Here is a 22,229-nt window from a genome sequence, read left to right as displayed (position 1 = left end):
CAAACCAAATTTTAAAACATTTTGCAAAACTGGAGAAATGTATTATTTTGATAGAGGTATGAAAAGCTCATTCACAATGTTCGGGAAAACAATGGCCTGCCAGCAAATGAGCTAAAGACAAGGTTTTTTTAAAAAGACAGAAATTACTAATTATCAGGAACAATGGTCTAACTTCATTGGTAATAAAGAATATGATTAAAAAACAGTGAAATTTTATTTTTATCTATTACACGTATCAAGCAACAAATATAAATTTTAAAATGATAGTGTTATATCAGCTCTTTTAAGGGCAGCGTTTTCCTTTATAGTAGGTAGGGTTCAAGTTGATACAATGTTAAGGGAGGGCAATGTGACAACATTTAGTAAGTTAGAAAAAGTTCATACTATCGGTTCCACTGATGCTACCTCTGTTAATACATCCTAAAGAAATCATTGATAGGAAGTACAGGTCTGCCAAGCAAATACTAAAATCTTATAGGGGTTTGGCTTAGGAAGGTGGGATTAACGATCACTTCCTTTTTCTTTTTTTTTTTGAGGAAGATTAGCCCTGAGCTAACATCTGCTGCCAATCCTCCTCTTTTTGCTGAGGAAGACTGGCCCTGAGCTAACATCCATGCCCAGCTTCGTCTACTTTATATGTGGAACGCCTACCACAGCAAGGCTTGCCAAGCGGTGCCATGTCCGTACCCTGGATCCGACCTGGCAAACCCCAGGCCGCCGAAGTGAAATGTGCACACTTAACTGCTGTGCCATTGGGCCAGCCCAAGGATCACATTTTTTATATGTATTAAAACATGTTTACAAATTTGTTAAAGAATCTACTAACAGCACTATCATAGGAGGATTGTAATAAATATTTTAAACAATGAGCCAGTCATAAAATATTGTGTGATTAAATAATTATGTATGGTTTAACAAATGTAGGTACACTATTCATACAATAATGTGAATCATAGCTGTCAGAAGATATTTAATGGCAAAAAAGAATGCCTATGATGCTTTAGAATACAAGCAAGCAATACAGTTTTATTCATATTATGATTCTGTTTTGAGGAAAAATATGTATACATGACAGGCACCAAAATATTAAAAGTGAATGCCTACCAGTAGTTGGAAAATAGATGATATATTTTCCTTTCATTTTCATCAAGTTGATTTCATACATCTTCTCTAATGTTCATATGTCAATATTCTATTAAGAAAATTAATAATATGTAGTTTTATAGGTCAAATGCTCATAATAATAACACCCAGCTTTAAGATTCCCTTTGAGGATTAAGTGAGATAAGGCATGTAAGTTTTTACTGAGTATACAGGTATTCCGTAAATATCATTACCATCACTTGGAACTTTGCTTCCTACAGCTCTAAAGTAACAGGAATAAACTGAATTACTCGCAAGGCTATGCAACCGCAAAATTCTATGATTTGTTTTCAAGACAGCACAAGTGCAGACTGAATCTGGAAATCTGAGCAGAGAGAAGTTCAATTGTCCTACACAAGGACTAATCTTCTTATTAAGCCATAAGTAACACAATTTAAGCAAGTCAGTGAACTGTCCACAAATATTAGCTCTCTATGTAGCTGAAACTGAATCTAATTTGTCATTTATGAGATGAACACATATCCAATATAATACCTTACCTCATATTCTAACTTGATTTTTTAAAAGAAAATACTAAAAAAAGAAAAAACCTTTTTGAGATTCTCAACATGTATGTTTGGTACACTGGTTATTTGCTTTTGATATGTGCTATACGCTTCTCTTAAGCAACTCAATGTTTTCAGTTATTTTATTACAATTATTTTATGTGCAAAGTGAAGGTTCAGTAATTATTGACTCACTGAGTTACAATAAAGGTAAACAGGATAATAAAATCAGGCAGGCATTTCATCTGCACCTTTTAGAGATTCACAAAGTTGCATGCAAAGATGCATATAGCACATTTTTGCCTAAAGGTTCAAGTAATAGAGAACTCAGATCAAATGTCAATGTGCATGATATAATTCCTTCCTTCTCTAAACTATTTGTTTAAATCATAAGTTCGAAGACCGATAATTGTGGTGCTAAAAATAAAAACAATATATCCCAATATTTAAAAGTAGCATAAAAGAAGGAAAAGCTGATCTTAGGTCTATACTTGAGAAATTACTCAAAATTTCAGTAAATTTTCTTAATTGTCTTTATTTTGGGGGGAATTTTATTGTTTGTGAAATGTGAAAATGTATTAATTCTAAAAATTTCATAAATGAGATAATTACATTTACTTTAAAATGATACTTTTTAATATTTTTAGTTAACTGGTAGAGTTTACGTGGTTGCACTAGAGGAATTAGGAGCCATGCATAAGCAGTTGAGTAAAAATGCATATTTTGTAAAAAACATATATATTTTGCAGATGAAGAAAAATAAATGAGTATGCTAACACTTTTACTAATTAAGAGAATCTTTAAAATAATGTAGCCAGAAATCCTAATAATATTACGAGCACTGACATTTCAGCTAGTATCTACATATTAAGCTATTAAAAAGCAAGAAAAAAAATTCTTCTGCTCATCCTAACCAAGCCTTATCCATCCTGATCATTCAGTCTACAAAATAAAATTTGGTCAGTTCAGTGAAGAGTGGAGAGAATATCCTAAAATTTGTCAAACAGTTTAGTTTAGCATACTGATTAACACTGAAAGTAAAGCAATTCTTTAGGTTAGCTGGTCTAGTCTTCACATATTTCAAAACAATATTCCTAATGTTGACATATAGTGGCATGCGCATAACGAATCTTGCGTGTGAAGTTTCACTACATTTGGGCTGGAGTAATGATTTACATAAAGCAAACTTTGTGAACGGAGTCAGTTTAAGGTAATTCTTTGGGGCTAAATCTTTGCTGTTGATTTATTCTCTTCTTCCTTTTTCTTGGATCCATAAATACTTTATAAATATAGCAAATTGAATTAGAAATTACATTTTATTTGTTACACAGCAATGCTTCTTTGCTTACAAAGATGAAAAATTAAAATCCAGAGCTAGCAATTAAAGTGATGATGGTCCCTGGGGTCTCCCTAACCGTAATATCCCTTTGAACGAAACATGCTCGTCCAAACTCAAAACCAATTTATTTCAGACACCTTGACTGATTCATCATAATCCGAAGACATTTAAGCAATATTAGCTATACATTCTACTTGCCCTATGTGCATGTATGTTGACATGATATATGCAAAGTTATCTATTTTAACTCTTTATCTATTTTAGCTTTTTCATTATTGTCTAAGCAAGAAGAAATACACTAATTGCTATTCCGTTAACCTGATAATATCTGGATATCACAGTATGATGAATCCCAATCAGATTGTAGAGCTTATTAAGTGCTATTTGTATCACACTTGCCCCCAACTCATAAATTTGGTTAATTCATGCTGTTAAATTATTTCTCTTGGTTGTTAATATCATAAAGCATCACATCACTTTCTGACATATATCAATCTGTATATTAAACATTATTACAGCTTAATTTATTTCTTATCTTGGATTATAATTGATATAAATAATTGAACAATTTATAATTGATATGATATGAATAAAAACTCTAACAATTTCTTCCTTCACCCCAGGGGACCACCATTCTCACTCCCTCGGGCTATAGCAGTCTCACTTGGGAAATATTATTGTAAGCAAAGAAATGCTATATTTTTTAATTTTTTGTCCAAATAGGTAAAACTTCTCTAAATTATGTTTTATAAACAGTTGGTAGTATCTTAAATAATGTATTGAAAGGGCAAGATCCTGAAAACAATTTGGAGGAATGTTGCAAGAGAAAAGTGAAAGATAATAAATGTCCACTATAGGAAATAACATTTAAGAAAAAATAACAGAAATTGGGTTACTTTTTCTTCAGGGCTTGGGTAATAAAATAGATGAATAGATAAAATAACATTTTCTTTTTCAAGGACAGAAAATACTAATCAAATACTCTGTGTAGTTTTTAAAGTTTTATATCAATGTAAAAAAAGTCCCCTTATCTTTCAGAATTCCTGGGCTTGGTCTCTTGTTCACTGTTTACTCACCCACTGAAAAATTAACTTTAAAGACTTTAGTTAGGTGTCTCTTGTCTTCCAGATTATGTGGTAAATGCAGGCAATGAGCAAAAACAGATGAGTGCCTGCTCTTACAAATCTTAGATTCTAGTACAGAAGACAGACATTAATTATATAATCACACCACTATATTCACAATTAAAATTGAACTAAGTGACGTTTTAAAAAAAAAGGAAAAGATTCCGTGAGTTTATGTAAAAAACAAAACTAACCTAGCCTTGGAAGTAGGAGTACAGAAGATAATTTCATTCTGAGAAGGTGAACCATGAACTCTTACAAAGATAGAACATGAGCAAAGACTGTTTCCTGCAAATGGATGAGCAAGTTAAAATGGTCTCTTATTAGGAAGGAATGAGATATAAATAAGGGACGGAAAGAAAGCCAAGATAATGATAACTGCCTGTGGGAACCTGTGGCATGGGATGGGGATGCAGAAGTAAGTAGGACCAGGGCAGTCAATGGAGGATTTAGTAGGGCATGTTAAGTTGCTTTGGTTTCATCCGAAGAACAACAGGTACATATTAGGCTGATCATTTGACATGATTATATTTGCTATTTTTAAAGATTTTATTTTTCCTTTTTCTTTCCAAAGCGCCCCCAGTACATAGATGTGTATTTTTAGTTGTGGGTCCTTCTAGTTGTGGCATGTGGGACGCCGCCTCAGCCTGGCTTGACGAGCAGTGCCATGTCTGCGCCCAGGTTCCAAACATGCAAAACCCTGGGCCACCAAAGTGGAGCGAGTGAACTTAACCACTCGGCCACGGGGCTGGCCCCTGTATTTGCTATTTTTAAGAAGTAAATTCTGGCTATCAAATGCAGAATAGCCTGGAGAGAGGCAAATTGGTTAGGGGCCATTGCAATGATTCAAATGAGACCAGCTTAGACCAGAGTGGTGCACATACAGATGAAGTGTGAATTATTTGAGTGAGATATATGAAGTAAAATCAACAGGATGGTGTCACAGAGTAGACATGGAAGATATGGAAGAGGGAAGAGTCAAGAATATCTTCTAAGTGTCTAGCTTGAGAAGTTGGATGGTTAATAATATCGTTCTCTGAAACAATACCCTGAACATGGAATAGATTGTGGATGATATAATGAGTGCTTGTGTGTGCGTGTCTGGGGGTGTGTGTTTGTAGAAAATGACTTCAAGTTTTAGGCATGTTGAGTATGACATTATTTTGACATGTTAAAAAGGGGATGTAGAGTGGACAGAGAGATATATGAGTTTGGATCTCAGGTCTGTGCTGGGGCTATAAATTTGGCAGTAATTATCATATAGATAGATGGTAATTATAAACTCTGGGTGTGGAGGAGACTGCTTTGGCCATTAGGAAGACCAAAAGTATGGGCTGGGTATCTGCAGACCCAGCACTGAGCTAACCAGGTAATCAGACCATAGAGAATGAGTGAGTCACAAAGTGGACATAGACAGCATTGGCAGATAGCTATGAGAAAATCTAGGAGAGAGTAGTCTCATGGACATTGTCAGAAGGCACTGTTTCAATAAGGAGAGTTTAGTAATCAGTATCAAATTCTGATAGGGATATAAATAAGGTGAGGACTGAAACATTTCCATTGGATTTGGTATCATACTAATTGGTGTTGAATATAGGAAAAGCTGTTCCAGTGGAATGCTATCATCATACACAACATCATCTGGCTTTAGTCAACAATGAAAGATAGAAAACAGTAGGGCAAGGTACTGCATTTTTAACAGAAAATAATTATTAAATGAGAGAACAAAAAAATACCAAATAAAAATACCAAATAAAATACCAAAATAAAAAAATACCAAATAAAACTTAAAAATATGAGATCAATGGAAAAAAACACAACATACAAAGACCCAGAAGAATTGCTTTTCAGGTAGCCTTTCAGAGAATACACTGTATCAACATGAGCAAAATATGTAATAGACGAAATTCTTTGATTGATCATAGTCTGGCAGACAGCAAGAGAATGAATGAGATTGATTGCTTATAAGCCTAGGAAGCAATCAGTCCAAATGAGAAGAGATAGCAAATGGGTTGCCAGAGAAATGTCTTAAACTAATGAAATGGAGTCTGAGAAAAAGCTAACAAAATATTAAGATTACCCACCTTAAAAAAACAAGGAAAAATATTTGGATATTAGAGCAAAACGTATGTACAAAAGAAATACACAAGAGGAAAACAAAACAAAAACTGAAAAAGCTATGTTCAAAATATGAAGCAAACTATAAACGGTCCTGATCTGACAAATTCATAGAACGTAAGAAGGAGAACTTCACACCAGAAACGTTCTCATTTTCGTGGCGAAGCTGTCGTGACTTTGGAAGCAGGAAAAAGGAAATATAATCACAGACCAAACATGGTTCCCTTGGGTTTGGTGCAAAGGGTATTTGCGTAATAATGCAAATCTATTGATGTTTTCAACATTTAGGATCTACCTATAAACAGAGCATGGAGAAGTAAATACTACTAAATTACACAGAGAGAAAGGGAAAACAAAAGCAAAATAAGAGAAGAAAAGAGGAAGGAAGGTTTGAGGAGGAAACTGTAGAGGAGCTAAATACTCAAATAACCAAGGGGAGAGAGATTTAGAGAATGCTCCTGACATTTGTTGGAACAAAAAAAGAGAGATGTTAAGTATAATATCAAGTTTACAAAGTCAAGCAAAATGTAACTAAAACAGGGAGGGTTTTCTGCCTTACCACAATATATGTGGTACTGGAAAAAAAAAAAACAAAACAGCAACAACATTTGTTCTGTAAGACTGCACCCTTTAAGAATAAGGTATGAAGGAAAGAAATAGCATAACGAGAAGTCAAAATCATGTAAGTTTCTAAACTGAACACAGACAAGAACAATTAGACCTTGGGAGATGACCCAGGCTGGACGCTTCCTCAGGGTATGCTAAAAATGGATAAAAACAATACGTTGGGAATACTTGTTCATGGTGAAGAGACGTGAAGATGGAAGAGGAGTTTTGGACACAACAAGAGCAACCTGCCAGGATTTGAGGAAGATGGGAGCAGTCTACCTCCAGGTGTTCAAAATTAATTTTCTTAAAACTGGAGCTGAAAGTGCTTCCTGCCGGTATAGCGGAGACTGGAGCGCTTTTTTCTCTTGTTATGGTTCTCCTCCTGCTTTTCTACCTCCCCCTTCCTATGGAGAAAAAATAAGTATGAACAATTTCCATATTAACACTAACCTTATTCCTCTAAGTACCAACATCGTATGAAACAATGGATATTGCAGAAATACGTTGCAGCAGCTTACGTTATAATATAGCTGTCAACATTCTAGGAGGAGGCAGAAAAGAGAATTAGGGTATTGTATGTTATATAAATTAGCATGCATTTTAGCAGGAAGCCAATAGAGGTTATTTAATGTAGTAAATAATAGGTAAAATTAATAAAAATGTTATTTAATTAAATCAAGGGAACTAAACCACAAAGATGAGTTAAGAGTAGCTGCCTCTGGGAATTGGGGCTGGGCTGTAGATGGCTGCATTTCATTTAGCTCTTCTGTTCTATTTTGTATTTTAATCGTTACGTTATTTTGATTAATAATGCAAATCTATTAATAATAGATTATTAATCTACATTAATAATAATAGATTATTATAATCAATAAAAACAAAAAGCATGAACATTACTTCATTGAACAACAAAGCTTTTAATCTCTAATGCAAAGAATCACTATTTGTCTCTGCTCTTTGCCTACTACTTGAACAAAATGGTTATTCTAACTAGTCTAATTAAACTTTACTATGAAGTGGAAGAGTGCATTGATTAGGAATCATCTGTGCCAAACTTTTCTCTAGCTTGCTTTCGTCTCCGTCCTCAGTGAGCCAGTGATGCAACAGAGCAGATTCCAGATTTTCGTCTACCTGAAGGAGAAAGCCTTGGTTTACCCAACTCTAACTTTTTTCAAGGGCTCTTGAGTAAGGACTTAACATGTTTTAGCTTTGCCTATAAAATGAGGTAATTACTTTGCAAGATTATTGGAAATATAAAATTATATATAAATTTAAAGCACCCAGTTATAGTAAAGTTAAATAAATGTTAATTATCTTCATTTAAATAATTTTAAAATGTTTTAATTACATTCAGAAACCCTAAGCAAATTTAAAATTGTTTTAGACCTCTTAGCGTAGCAAAATGCTCCTTAGTAAACATTCTAATGCACAATTGCCACAGGCATATAGAGGTTTTAAGATAACTTAGCTTTCTGGTTCCCTCAAAATTGTTCTTTCTGACTTTACATCATGCAGTCTAAGTACTTTGTGCACTTCATGCTCAGGGTCCTAAGAAATTACAGTGTATTCTTCCTTTCAGTATTATCCACTTTGAAATAAACAAGTCAGTTATGAGTGAAAGTGCCTCTTTAATAACAGTTTGTCAGCTATTCACTGTTCAGTCAATAAAGGGAGACTGAGTTTGGTAGTAAAACGTTTTTGCTAACAGTACTTCTGATTTTTAAGTGTTTCCTTTTCATAATATTGGCCTTAGCTGGAGAAAAGGGCATGTATTTTGGGAGCATCATATTTCTTCCTGTCCCACAGTTAATGAGGCACATGAAGCATTGACTGGGACTTGATCATGCATACAGAGCAGACAGCCAAGAGCAGGCACATTCTTCTCTCGCAAGGCAGCCATCTGCAGCCCATCCCAGCAGGTTTTCCTTCAGGGCTATGAGCAAAAGGCAAGAATACAGATTGTTTCTCATTCAACATCATTCTAGCACAGCAGAGGCAAGATTCAAGAGGGAAAACTTAAATAAACATGTACAGATGTCTTTTTCCAGGTTATTTTCCATTTTCACAAATCTTGATTTTAAGTCACATAATTAAGGGGAAAAAATTCTCCAATGAAACTAAGTGCATTTTCATACATTAGAGAAACAGGATCATATGTGGACAGGTGCACATCTGCCAGGTCTTGATTTTAATCATTTCCTTGATAGACGTTTCTGGACAAACAGACTCAGCCATGACCAGATGTAGCATGTCTCTGTTAATAATCTGAGCTAATTGAGTCTCCTTTTTGCCTTTTGTCAATTATCTATGGATCCAGATTGAAAGTTGTTCTTTTTTCTTTTTTTTCCCACCAGAGGATTAGAGAAGCATAAACCAAGAGATCAAGAAGGATAAGGAATGTCATTATGATGTGACCACAACTGGGAGTAGAAGAGAAAACAATTCAATAAACTTTCCTTGGAAAGTTTCACACAGATTGTGGATGGCTTTTAAAAGTGTTTCTCCTCTTGATTAAGGGAAAGAGAGGGGAGGAAGGGGATGAAAATGGTAAATGGAACATAGTCACGGCTGGAGTATAGATTTTCATTGCTCTGAGTGAGTGCTTGTTAGAGATTTTCACCACATCTGATAATCATTTTCTCAGTAGGCTGTCAAAAATTAGGAGATTACATTTCTCATAATCAAGTCTCTATTTATCAAGCATACTACTTAAGAATTTCATTGTTATTGATAACTAGTACACGTTATTCCTTTATAAAACTTGCCAAAAACGATGCATTCTTGCTTAAGAAATGAATCATTCAAGAGCAAGTAACAGAGTTTCAGTTATCAGCTGATTAAAATCATTCAGCAGTGAAAGAAGCAAGTATTGGTGACATTATAGTCTTGAATTAAATGCAGTTGAAATTTTAATATGAACTCACAGACAAAAAGGAGCAGCATCTTTTCTTTATAGTGGGTTCATCAAACCCAAACTGAACAAATCTCTGAAGGTCAAGTCTATTAGCAGGGAGGTTAGTGATTCAAACTTGGGAGATGTCAATGTAGATGAGGATTACGTACCAGCATTATTGTTCAAAGAAAGTTAACAGTTTTGAAAAGACAATAGTACGTCTGAGTGTTACACATTATGAATTTATAAATTGTTGAACTATATTCATTCAACTGTGTAAAGAGCAAATTTTCTCCTTAGTCTAAAATGTTTTTCTTTTGGTGATCCTCTTGACGTGAATGCAGTGGTTCTATGTGTAGAGACACATGCTAATTTTAACTCGATAGAAACGATAAAAATAAGGATTTTCAATAGCAAAATGAAATTAACATGAAAATATTTAAAATACTGTAAAATGAGAAATGATGAAATGTGCACTGAATTTCTACTTATTTTTTTCCAAATCTGACTCCAGAATTGAAGTATGAGCTCCTCAGGAGCAGAAATAACTAAGTAGTTTTCATCTTTGAATTTCTAGTTCCAAGCACAGCACCTGACACATACTGGTTGCTAAAATAAAACAACAAAAAAACAGTTTTCTTGGGTAAATTGAATGTATCAGTAGCAAATGTGGACAATGACGGTCTTAGTTTTCTCCTTCCCACTTGGGGAATGAGTAACGCAAAGGTACAAAGAGCAGAAAATTAACTACCATCCTATTCTGAATTCTTTCCTTAGCCTGGATTTATATTTTCTTGAAGGAGATATTCAACTTTAATTTGTGCCACAAAGATAAAATGAAAGCAGAAGCTGTTGCCCATATGTTCTTTAAATGATAGAAAAAATAATACTTGGAGCAAGACAGAATCCCCACAGAGTATATCATTGGTAGTTACAAATTCAATATTCTTTTCTCTTTGGTTTAGACACAGGAACTCCTTGTTTTAAAGAATAATCATTTCTCTGCCATTTTCTTAGAATTTCTTCCCTCCCTTCCCACTTCGTTTCTCCAACCTACTTACTTGCCCTTCTTTTATTCTTTCGTCTCCTTCTTTGCACATTTACACATTTACATGGAGTTGGCAAGAATTTGTTTGAGAGACATCTTTTCAAATTCATTAAGCAAATACATATTTAGGATGTAAGAAGACTATACCATTCATGACAAAGTGGAAAATGATTTTATTCAGGCTATTGCATTAGGGAGAGCACCCCAGATGCTTGGATGCCCAGAAGATCAGAGTGTATCAGTGTGGTGGTTTTGCTTTAGACTCTTATAGGAACCAGTAGCAAGTTATAGGTGGAGTGATTTTACAATTAAGATTGTTTTTTTAAATGGGGAATCAGAGTCAGTCAGGAAATGTTTATCTCTATGTTAAGGAAATTGACAAAGACCACCCAAATAAGAAAAAGTAAAGGTTATTTATTCACAGCTTGCATTGCAAGTCAGTTAGCCACTATCACTTGCATTTGGCAGTGACTCAAAGGTCGATAGGGTAATGGTAAAGCTTTACCATGGAAGAAAGGGAAGGCTTGACGTATGTCCTGATCAGAGGCTATTGGCATGGGAATGCTGTAGGCAAGATAACTAGAAGTGGGGCATCCTATGTGACTCATTAAGGCTGCATATTTGGCTTTCTCTGGTCAGTCCTACAATGAAAGTGGAGCAACATTTAGGGAAAGTGTCATTTATTAACCAAGTTCTGGCTATGTGTGACTGATTGTTATAGGGGTTATTGTTTGGCTTCCTTGACTGATTGTTAGAGACAGTCTGACTTTCCACCAATCTGATTCATAGATAGTAAGTTGGCTTCCTGGGCTCATTGATGCAGAGTGCTGGTCAGAGATCTATTTTATATGTAGTCTGACCATTGTCTGTTTCAGATATTCAGTCACACAGTGTCTAGCTAGTTTCAGCAAGGGAGGACAAAGAGTTAAGCTAATCATTTATGAGACCAAAAATGAAAATGTGGAAGGTCTGCGTCTCACCTTATCATAGGTAAACAAAGGGGTCATCTGTGAGTTTCATCTAAGTCGTATAGGGAAAGATGATTCTTTCGCTAAGCCATTTCCTGGAAGAGAAAAGAATGAGAGATTTCACAAAACAAAAGTTGGTGGGACTAACCATCATTGTTTACTGCGGGCACAGGATTCAGGGAAAGGTTATCATTGTTAAAGGCAAAGTATTTTTAACCTAACAGGATAAAAGAAATTTAAGAACTGTCACAGAGCAAGATGAGTTTAATCACTCTTGATTGTATTTGACAAAAGGGACTTTATGAAAATGGGGAGAAATAATAACAACCATCAAAAATGTGTGTGTGGTTATGAAAATAGAGGACAGTGTTTTTAGCAGCTCTCAGCTCTCTGCCTCTGTGCTCTTCCTACTATATCAAGTGCATAAAGGAAGATGAGAAAGTTTGACATCTGAATATAGAGTAACAAACCTCAGAAACATGATTTCCAGTGGGAGACTTGACTATGTCTGTGGACTGGACCAGTCATCGAAACAAGCTAGAAAGTTAAACCAGAGAAAGATGTTCTAAGCAAAGCTTCCAAAATAAAGGAATCACCAAAAACTAATTTACTCCAAAAATTTTTATCTCATCACATCTCACTGTAAATCTCTAGTCCAGCATTTCTTACAATGAACTTTCTCTTTTTATATATTAGATTCAGCATGCTTAGAAAATATGCTAAAATAATATTAGCCTCCCAAAAAGGGTTAATGTGAGGATTGAGCAGCAAACATATAAGAATCACTTCGAGTTGTTGCAGAAAGTAATGTTAAATAAATATTACTTTTATTATTTTTTCATGAGTTTCTCAGCAGTGTAGGAAAAAAATGAACTTCTGGGGAAAACTATGCATTTTTCAGAGCATACACCCCCAGGGGTTATCAATTCTGATCCGATGGGGACCTCGCTCTTTTGTTGCCTTTGAGATATTTTAGAACTCTGTAAATTGTAAATAACTGATAGCATTGCAGTATAATTATTGTCTCTAAACATGCAAATAAGTTCTATCAGTGAGGAGTTCAGCTGACTTCCCTCACCCACTGTGGAAGAAGCTGTATTTTTTAAAAATTTTAAAGTGTATTGAAATATTCCCGATCTATAAATATGTCTGTTTTTCAGATTCTCCTTTGATCTGGTTCTAACATCTTACTGATCAATAATAATGAGTTAAATAAAAATTTTAAGACATGTACATTTTATATCTGGGTGAGTGCAATGATTTTAATTTTTTTGAAATTATGCTTTAACAAAAGTTTATTTTTAAAAGCAATACACTCTCAGATATCAAATTAAATAAATACTGCTTTAATTTTGAAATAGGGAAACTTCCTCATATTAACTGATATGATTGACCTTACCTTTGCAATTCGCTTTATATTTCTTTTTTATTCCCATCTTTAAATTTTGTACGACTTTTTGAAAAGTAAACTGTATTTTCTTGGTGTTTTTTGTTTTGTGTGTGTATAAGTATAAACAGAGCCTCAAGGACCTGTAGAAATATAACAAAAAAATCGATCATTCATGTCATTGGAATCCCAAGAGAAGAGAGGATAGGGCTGAAAAAATACTCAAAGGCATAATGGCTAAAAGCTTTCTCAATTTGGTAAAACATATAGTCCTACATATTCAAGGACTTGTGCAAATCCCATACAGGATAAACCTAAAGAAATCTATGTCAAGACACATCATAGTCAAGCTAATGAAAACTAAAGACAGAGAAAATCTTGAATGCAAAAAAGAGAAATGACACCTTATCTACAGGAGAAAAACAATTTTAACGTACATGCAGTCACCTGGATGCATGTCCAGAGAATCATGCTAACTGAAAAATGTCAACCCCAAAAGCTTCCATACTGTATTATTTTATTTATATAACATTCTTGAGATGACAACATTATAGGAATGGAGAACAGATTAGTGGTTGCCAGGGGTTAAGGAAGAGCGTGAACAGTTGGCTAAATAAGAACAACATGAGGGACCCTTGGGTGGTGGACAATTTCTGTATGTTGTCTGTATCAATATTAATATCCTGCTTGTGATATTATACTACAGTTGTCCCTCAGTATCTGGGGAGGGAAGAGGGAGGATGGGTTGGCTCCAGGATCGCCCCAGATATCAAAATCTGCGAATGCTTAAGTTCCTTATTCAGCCCTCCATATCCAAAGGTTCCACATTAGTGGATCAACCAACGATAAATTGTAAATATAGTACACCATTCACAGTTGGCGAAATCCGCAGGTGAGCAACCTGCAGATACAGAGGAACAACTATATAGTTTTGCAGTATATTACCATGGGGGGAAACCAAGTAAAGGGTACTTGGGAACTCACCATACTACCTTACAACTGCATGTGAATCGAAAGTTATTTCAAAATAAAACGTTTAACAGAAAAGGAGAAATATAACGGAGACTTACTTGTATTTATCTTATTTCATGAAATGCCTTTTCCTTCTCAAAACATCCCCTTTGCCATAAGACCTAAAGTAGTCATTCTTAACCTTGGATACAGATTAGCAGCCCTAATTAAGTATTTTAAAAAAATGATATTGGGGTTCTATTTCAAAGCAATTAAATCATTATTTCTGATGCTGACGCTACATAATTTTTTTGTTTCTTGTTTGGTTGATTGATTTTTACTTTTTATCATGGGTAATTTCAAATATAAGGTAAAAAGAACAGTGTAACAACAAAAAAATCCCCATGCACTAACCACTCAGCTTCAAAAGCAGTTATTTTGTCCGTCTTGTTTTATTTATGTGCTCTACGATATAGTCTTCTTCTTTATTATTTTCCCTTCCTTTGTTACTTTTTCTGTTTTTTTAATTGGGGGTGAATTATGGTAAATTAAATAGTGGATATCTTTCCATTTCACGCAAATACTTCAGTACTCATTTATGATAAATGGATACTCTATTTTTAGCATCCATTATCTCATATAGATACAATAAAATAGAGCAAAAAAACAGAAAAATTTTTCCTTGTGATGAGAACGCCTAGGATTTACTCTCTTAACAACTTTTATGTATATCATAAAGCAGTGTGAACTATCATCATATCATCATGTTGTACATTACATCCCTAGCGCTAATTTATCTTATAACTGGAAGTTTGTACCTTTTGACCACATTTCCCCTAACTCCCTCCCCTAACTCTGGTAACCACAAATCTGATTCCTTTTTCTATAAGTTTTTATTTTTTTTTTAATTTCACACATAAGCGAGATTATACAATATTTGTCTTTCTCTGTTTGACTTATTTCACTTAGCAGAATGTCCTCAAGTTCCATCCATGTTGTTGAAAATGGCAGGATTCCCTCATTTTATTATGGCTGAATAATATTCCATTATATATATATATATATATATATATATATATATACCACAACTTCTTTATCCATTCATTCATTTATGGACACTTGCATTGTTCCCATGTCTTGGCTATTGTAAATAATGCAGCTAGGAACATGGAGGTGCAGATAGCTTTTCAAGTTAGTATTATCATTTCCTTTGGATATATTCCCAGAAGTGGCATTGCTAGATCATATGGAAATTCTATTTTTAATTTTTTGACAGTCTTTCATAGTGTTTTCCATGGTGGCTGTACCATTTTTCAATCCCACCAACAGCACACAAGGCTTCCATTTTCTCCACATCCTCGCCAGCACTTGTTGTCTCTTGTGTTTTTGTTGATAGCCATTCCCACAGGCATGAGGTAATATCTCATCCTGGTTTTGATTTCCATTTCACTAACAATTAATGATGTTGAGCACGTTTTCATGAACCTGTTGGTTTTCTGTATATCTTTTTTAGAGTAATACCTATTCAAATCCTTTGTCCATTTTATAATTGGATTACTGTTTTGTTTTGTTTTTTTTTGCTATTGAGCTGTATGAATTCTTTACATGTTTTGGATATTAATCCTTATCAGATATTGATTTGCAAATGTTTTTTCCCCATTCCACTGGTTTGTTGATTGTTTCTTTTGCTGTGTGGAAGCTTTTTAGTTTGACATAGTCTCACTTGTTTATTTTTGATTTTTGTTGTTTGTGCTTAAGGTATCATATCCAAAAATTTATTACCAAGACTCATGTCAAGGAGCTTTTTTTCCTATGTTTTCTTCTAGGAGTTGCATGGTTTCAGGTCTTATATTTAAGTCTTTAATCCATTTTGAGTTAATTTTTCTGAGTAGTATAAGATAGAGATCTAGTTTCATTTCTTAACATGTGAATATCCAATTTTCCCAGCACCATATATTGAAGAGACTGTCTTTTCTCCATTGAGTATTCTTGGCTCCCTTGTCAAATATTAGTTGACTGTATCTGCTTGGTTCTATTTCTGGGCTAGGTACTCTTGGTTCACACACTGGCCCTGTGCACAGAGGGCAAGGGGAGGCCAAAGAAAGAGGCAGACCACTCCAGATTGGTAGGTGACAGGTTTAACAAGCAAGGGAAATAACTTATGAGCCTTGTTTTGAGTGGCTGAAAGATGAATAGATCTCTGTACCTGCCTGCCAGAGCCTTAAAAGTTTACATAGAGGCCTTACCTGGGTTCATCACATACACAGTCCAAATAGTCTCATCACACCATTACTGTCTCAAGGCTGTATCCTTGGAGCAGCTTCTGGGAGTGCAGAAGGCAAGTGGAATGCATAGTGAAAGGACAGAGGAGGGGGTGAGAACCCTCCAACTACCGGGGTCCAGCTCATGGGTCAAACTGGTGGTCATGTCTTCTTGATGACCTCCCCCAACAGAAACTTTTTTTTTTCATGATGCTCATACTGTTATAATGCCTAATAAAATGAACAGTAATTCCATAATATTATAAAATACCCACTCAGTAATGTTCCCAGTTGTCTCAGATGTGTTTCTTAAAAATATTTAATCAAATGAGAATTTCAATGAAATCTACATATTTCATTCTCTTTTTAATTACTTTAAGTCTCAGGGTCAATATCATGATGACCCTGTCTTTAAACTTTTTTAATCACTTTGTATATTTGAATTAGGAAACAAATTAAGTTCATACACTGTAATTGGCTAGTACTTTTTTTTAGGACTTTATAGGTCCCACAAAGTCTTTTATCCTTATAATTTTGTTTGTTTTCAAGAAACAAAGTTGAGTATTCTGTAAAGTTTCCCAGTCTGGATTTTGTTTATCACATCCCTGTGTTGTCATTTATCATGTATCTCTGTCCTTCATATTTCCTATCAATTTGAAGACTTAATTCAAATAAGATTTGGCTTTTTTTGGTGAAACTCCTTCAGTAATGCTGTTGTACATTTCCATAGGGAGTGATAAAAATCTTTTGCGTGGTGTTAGCAAAAAAAGTTTATCTGTGCCTATTTTCATTATTTTTAAAAAGGCTTGAAAATGGTAGTATTTTATTCCTTCTTCATTTATTAACTGGTAAATGGCTATAAAGAAAAATCTTCCTCTCATCAACTAGTTGGTACTGCTGAAGAAAACTAACTATAACTTTATTTGCCACTTCCCAGAATAATAGAGTTTGTTTCCAGATATCACTCAATGAGATTTTGTTTGCTGTTTTTGAATGCCTTTATAACGTCATCAGTTCAAGTATTTTATGTGTTTGAATCTGACATTTTTTTATCCCTATTGATGCTTAAATATACCAAACTTTTTTCCATGATAACCTATTCAATTTGGCTCCAGCATCCTTTTGACATGACCCTTGTAAAGTTCCCTAGTCTTCTTGCTTTTGATATGAGGTTATTCCTAAGTTATTTTATATACTTCCTGCCCACGCCTGAAATCCAAGAATCCCTGGGATTTTATGTGAGCAATGATATTTAGAGGCAGGAGGTGGGTTTTAGTGGGCTTATTCCTTTTGGGTTGGTCAGTGCTTCTAGGTGACTTCAATGAATAGAACTAGGAAATATACATTAAGTTTTAAAACACATGACAAGCTCAAATGTAAAATTTAAATTTAAATTTAAATTAAGAACGATATGTATAATCAGTATCTTTTTCTTTCCACATTTAATAGACACAACATAATTGCTCATTTGCTATCTCAGGAAAATAATTCCATGCTACTACTAGCAATGTGATACCAAAATCAGTTTTAACCCTCCTGCCCCCACCATTAGGGTAATCTCACCAGGAATCCAAGTCTAATTATTGTATTTTAAAGTCACTTGAAGTAATTGCTTTCTTTGTGGTTATTCCAGCAACTTAATATATTTGTTAAACTTTTCTTTTATAAAGAGATTACTTTTATATTCTTTAATTTTCTGTTGAAGCTTAGTTGTGTGATTTAAAGACAAATTTGTCAAATAAAGCACATTCAAAGAAGTCAGGTTTTTATATTAAAGACTTTATTTAGGTACACATGTATACATACACACACTATAGTTTCAAAATGAATTTCTACTCAGATGCCTGTGTGGATAATAAATATTAGGTAAAAAACAACAATAAGCCAGAACCATCTCACTAATGACTCTTTTAAAGAACATATAATGTTACTTAATGGATCTTATCAAATATGTGATGTGCAAATTGTCACTATCCCTTCAAAAGTTATAGTAACCCAATGAAGCAATTTTATGCTTTACCAGGGAATCTGATTATTAGCTACTGGCTAATTTCATTTCTCATCTTAGATTATATTAGGATTTAAATATTTCTTCTAAATACAACAGAATTTTCAGTTGATATATTAGAACTTTGGGTTAGCTATCTCTCTCTCATGAATACTAGAATATTTTAAGTAAAAATATACTTCTTTTTCCTATAAAAAAAAGTTTTCTATTTAAAAATAGGCTATTTCTTTTAGATCTCTTGGGGGATATGTGTCCTGGAAAAATAATGTGAATTTCTCCTGATACCCAAAATTTTATTTTAAATATGAAAAGTTGTGCAAGTTAGAATAATTAATTAATAGTCTGGATTTTCATTTTTTTATAATTTTTAACAGGATCACTGTTTTCTTAGCGGTTTCAATTCTTTTTTTTATATAATTAGAAACAGTTGAAGGTGAAACTAGTGATCTCTGAAATTTTAAAAAATGAATGTGCAGTACCAGAGGAGAGCTTCTCATTTCTGGAGTTGTACACCCTTGTACTGACACTACAATACTTACCATAACTATAAGTTAAAATGTAAGCAGCCCTGAAGATGTAAAATATTTTAAGCTATAGATTATAGGTGAAGAGTATGAAATACTATCACTGCCTTCCCCATTTAGGCAACACTAGAAGAAGAAAATTAATGCAGTATCTCAATATAATTTACTTATTAGGTCTAATAGAAAGATCGCTTATGGAGGGACAGAAAATCTTGAAAATCCAAAAATCTGCAAAATTTCAAGGTTGTCTAATCAACATGATTTAAAATTTATCCCTGAACTAAGCAATCTATTGGCAAACTGGAAATGTAGAATTATGTTAGATTGAGAATCAAAAAGTTAGGTAGTGACACTTGTAATGAGTTGCATTTATTAAAGAATATAAGAAGGCCATGAACAGATATATTACAATGATACTTTATAATATATTATTGTTTAATTTACCAGTATGTTTGCAAAAACGAATTCTGTCTGGTCTTGGTATATGAGTTCCCATCCAAGGACACAGTTTTCTAACCAAGTCAACAAAGCTGAATACTAGAGTCTCCTGGAAACTATATGTAAATAAATTTTACATAAATATTTGTATATGCATATAAATAAATAATTGGCAGAAATAAAACTCTAAGCTACATACTTTTAAATCCATAAAACATCCAAAGCTGATAGCTTGCAATGCCTAGAGATGGGTTTTTAATATAATTAAATATTCTATGCAATAGGTAAAGCACAGATAAGAAATACTATTTTACAGTAAAATACAGTCTCACACTAATAAAAAGAAAGGATTCTTTTGATATGTTTCTGATTTACAGAAACTCAAAAGAGATACAATTTTATCATAAAAGCTGCAATGTAAAATTATATAAGATAATGCTGCAAAACTACTATCTAAATTATAATTTTTTATGTATTTGATTTAGAAAATCTTCAAGTATTATTTTACCTATTTCTATGTAGATTTTTAGATAGATAGCTATCTTTTAGATTATAGAAAAATCCATGCCATGGACTAAGAACATGACCTTAATCAAGAAGTTTCACCACATGGTTCCCTGAAGAAGCTTGGATACTGAGAGAGAACACTCTCCAAGTTCAGCTTGTTCACCGTCTCAAAGGGATCGAAGTTAGCATTTAGCTGAATGTAGAGCAAGAATAGACAGACCGCTATGCTGCTCTTCTGTTCAACAGCCTCATCACAAAGGACAAGTTCAACTTAGTGCAGGGTTTTGTGCTTGTCAGAATAGAAATCTACAAAAACATAGACAAATGTCATCATGAAAGCAGATACAGAACCTGTAACCTTCATAGACAGGGCTTTGGAAAAAAGAAGTCATAGGTTACTGCCTTTTGACATCTCCCCACAAACTGGCCATGAAAGCTGTTTCCATGGTGATTTTACATTGAGCTATGACCTCTAAGTCTCTTTGCTATCCAGATTCATCTTCCATTTAATACAACCTTCAAGATACATGTTATTGTGCATAATGTGATATTTGGTTGACAGGGTTTTATTAAACTCATTTTGATTATCCAAGTTAAATAAATGGGGGCTAAAAATAGTTTGGTTGATTTCAGTGTTAAAAAAAAAAACTGATAAGGAATCGACCAATAGTTTCTGGCTTAGCTCATGCAAAGTGACAGTGAGACCCTGAGAATGTCAAGTTGCCTATCTGGAATCAGGTTCCTGTTCCATTAACACACGTTTTTGTATGTCTGGAACCAGTCTTCCAGATCAAATATTACAAAATGTTATAACATTATGAATAATTTTTCACTAGTATTTGTTAAGTACATGTTTGTTGACTTAAACTTCCTTGAATAGCAGCAACTCACATGCTGAAATATTTGATAATAATAGTTATCAAACAGCAATTTTGTCACTTGAATTAGAACGAAGAAATAGGCCATAACATAGAAAGATACAGTGATTTAAACCCTATCATCATGTGTCTCTGAGAAAGTTGAAAGCTAATCAAATGCAATTTTAATATGAAAGGATGTGTCTGAGGCCAAAGCTAAAATAATAACAGAGAATAAAATAATCAAAATGGAAATAGAACAACAATTAGATAACTACAAAATAGCATGGTTTCTGACAATGTAGATGAGATGACCCAGTCGAATTGCTGTATTAAATCTAAGATAATAGAGGTCAGAAAGTCATTTTATAGGGTTTTGAAGAGTAGAGATTTTAACATTGTATTTGAAATTGAAGCATAGAATTGAATTTTATGAGTTCATTTACTCGCTTGTACTTTCTGATAAAATGTTCCCTTACAAACCATTTAACACCATTAATTATACATTCTCTGCAATGACATCTAAGATCATTATAGAATTTTCACTAAAGGGGAAAATTCCAATATGAGAATTCCCTTGGATTTTGTTGGGTAAAGGGAGGACACTCGAATCTGAAAATGAACAAAACCAATAGTGTAACTTCCACGTTGCATTAGAAATTGTTTGAAAACATGTCTATAAACTGTTTTACCCAAGATTGTCACACTGGAGCACCCTACTATTGTCTTGTAAGGCAGGAGATGTAATAATGAGTTTCATTATTCACATACATCCATTGAATTATGCAAGAGAGTTTATTTCCCCAGGATGTAGTCATTTTGAAAATGCAGCTGGTGTTACCCCAAAATGTAGTAGGTGATCACATACATAATGCTTGGCTGAAGAGAAATCCCTTTGCCATTGCCCTTCCTTGGGCATGACCTTTAGTGGACTTTAGCAAATCCAAATGGGCTAAGGTTTTGTTTTGGTTTTCACTTCTTGTTTTCGGTTTGCAGAGAGGTATAGAGTGGTGGCGATACTCCAAACTTTAATGGGCATATGAACCACCTGTGGATCTTGTTAAGTGCAGATAATTCAGCATTTCTATCAAGTTCCGAAGTGGTGCCAAAGCTTCTGATCTGTGGACCACAGTTTGAATAGCAAAGATTTAGAAACAGGCAACCACTGTGAGCACTGCCCCGCTCCCGTACACCCAGGGGAGAACAGGGAAAAATAGAGGTAGTTGCTGAAAGAGTAAACATGCTGGGCAAAATGTATAGCTTTTGCAGACCCTAGGTGAAAAAAAGTTCACTAGAGATTGTCACTGGAAAAGAGTGATATTAGCTTTTGTAGCTTTCAGCAAAGTGAATATGAATTTCACTTTCATGAAATTAAAGCTAAACATCAACAAAAACAACAGCGATAACAATATGCGTGATGTGAATGGAGAGCAAAGACGATTAGTGCACCAGGAGGGTCGAATTCTGAGCGCCTGTATTCTGAGAGTGGATGTAGCGTTTTCTAGCTAGCAGTGTGAATTTCAGAAAAGCACACAAAATAAGCCAACA

At 34.1% G+C, this 22,229-nt stretch overlaps 1 long non-coding RNA gene across 8 annotated transcripts in view; it reads right to left on the bottom strand.

Annotated features, from left to right (window-relative positions):
* LOC139076470 (uncharacterized) overlaps positions 1-22,229 on the bottom strand; it is a 110,446-nt gene that overhangs the window by 7,122 nt on the left and 81,095 nt on the right. For 5 of the 8 annotated variants that reach the window (XR_011528107.1, XR_011528106.1, XR_011528110.1 and 2 more), the window contains 3 exons: positions 12,219-12,285; positions 11,761-11,843; positions 7,119-7,243 (listed from right to left, as the gene is read on the bottom strand). This is a non-coding gene — a long non-coding RNA (uncharacterized lncRNA). Of the gene's footprint in view, positions 1-7,118; positions 7,244-7,289; positions 7,381-11,760; positions 11,844-12,218; positions 12,286-22,229 lie in introns of all 8 variants that reach the window. The other 3 variants (XR_011528111.1, XR_011528108.1, XR_011528109.1) reach the window with 2 other exon arrangements.

Source organism: Equus przewalskii, chromosome 16 (genome assembly GCF_037783145.1).
Source record: "Equus przewalskii isolate Varuska chromosome 16, EquPr2, whole genome shotgun sequence".
NCBI lineage: Eukaryota > Metazoa > Chordata > Mammalia > Perissodactyla > Equidae > Equus > Equus przewalskii.
Note: the sequence above shows the minus strand (reverse complement) of the source record. Positions and strands in the feature narration are given on the sequence as shown.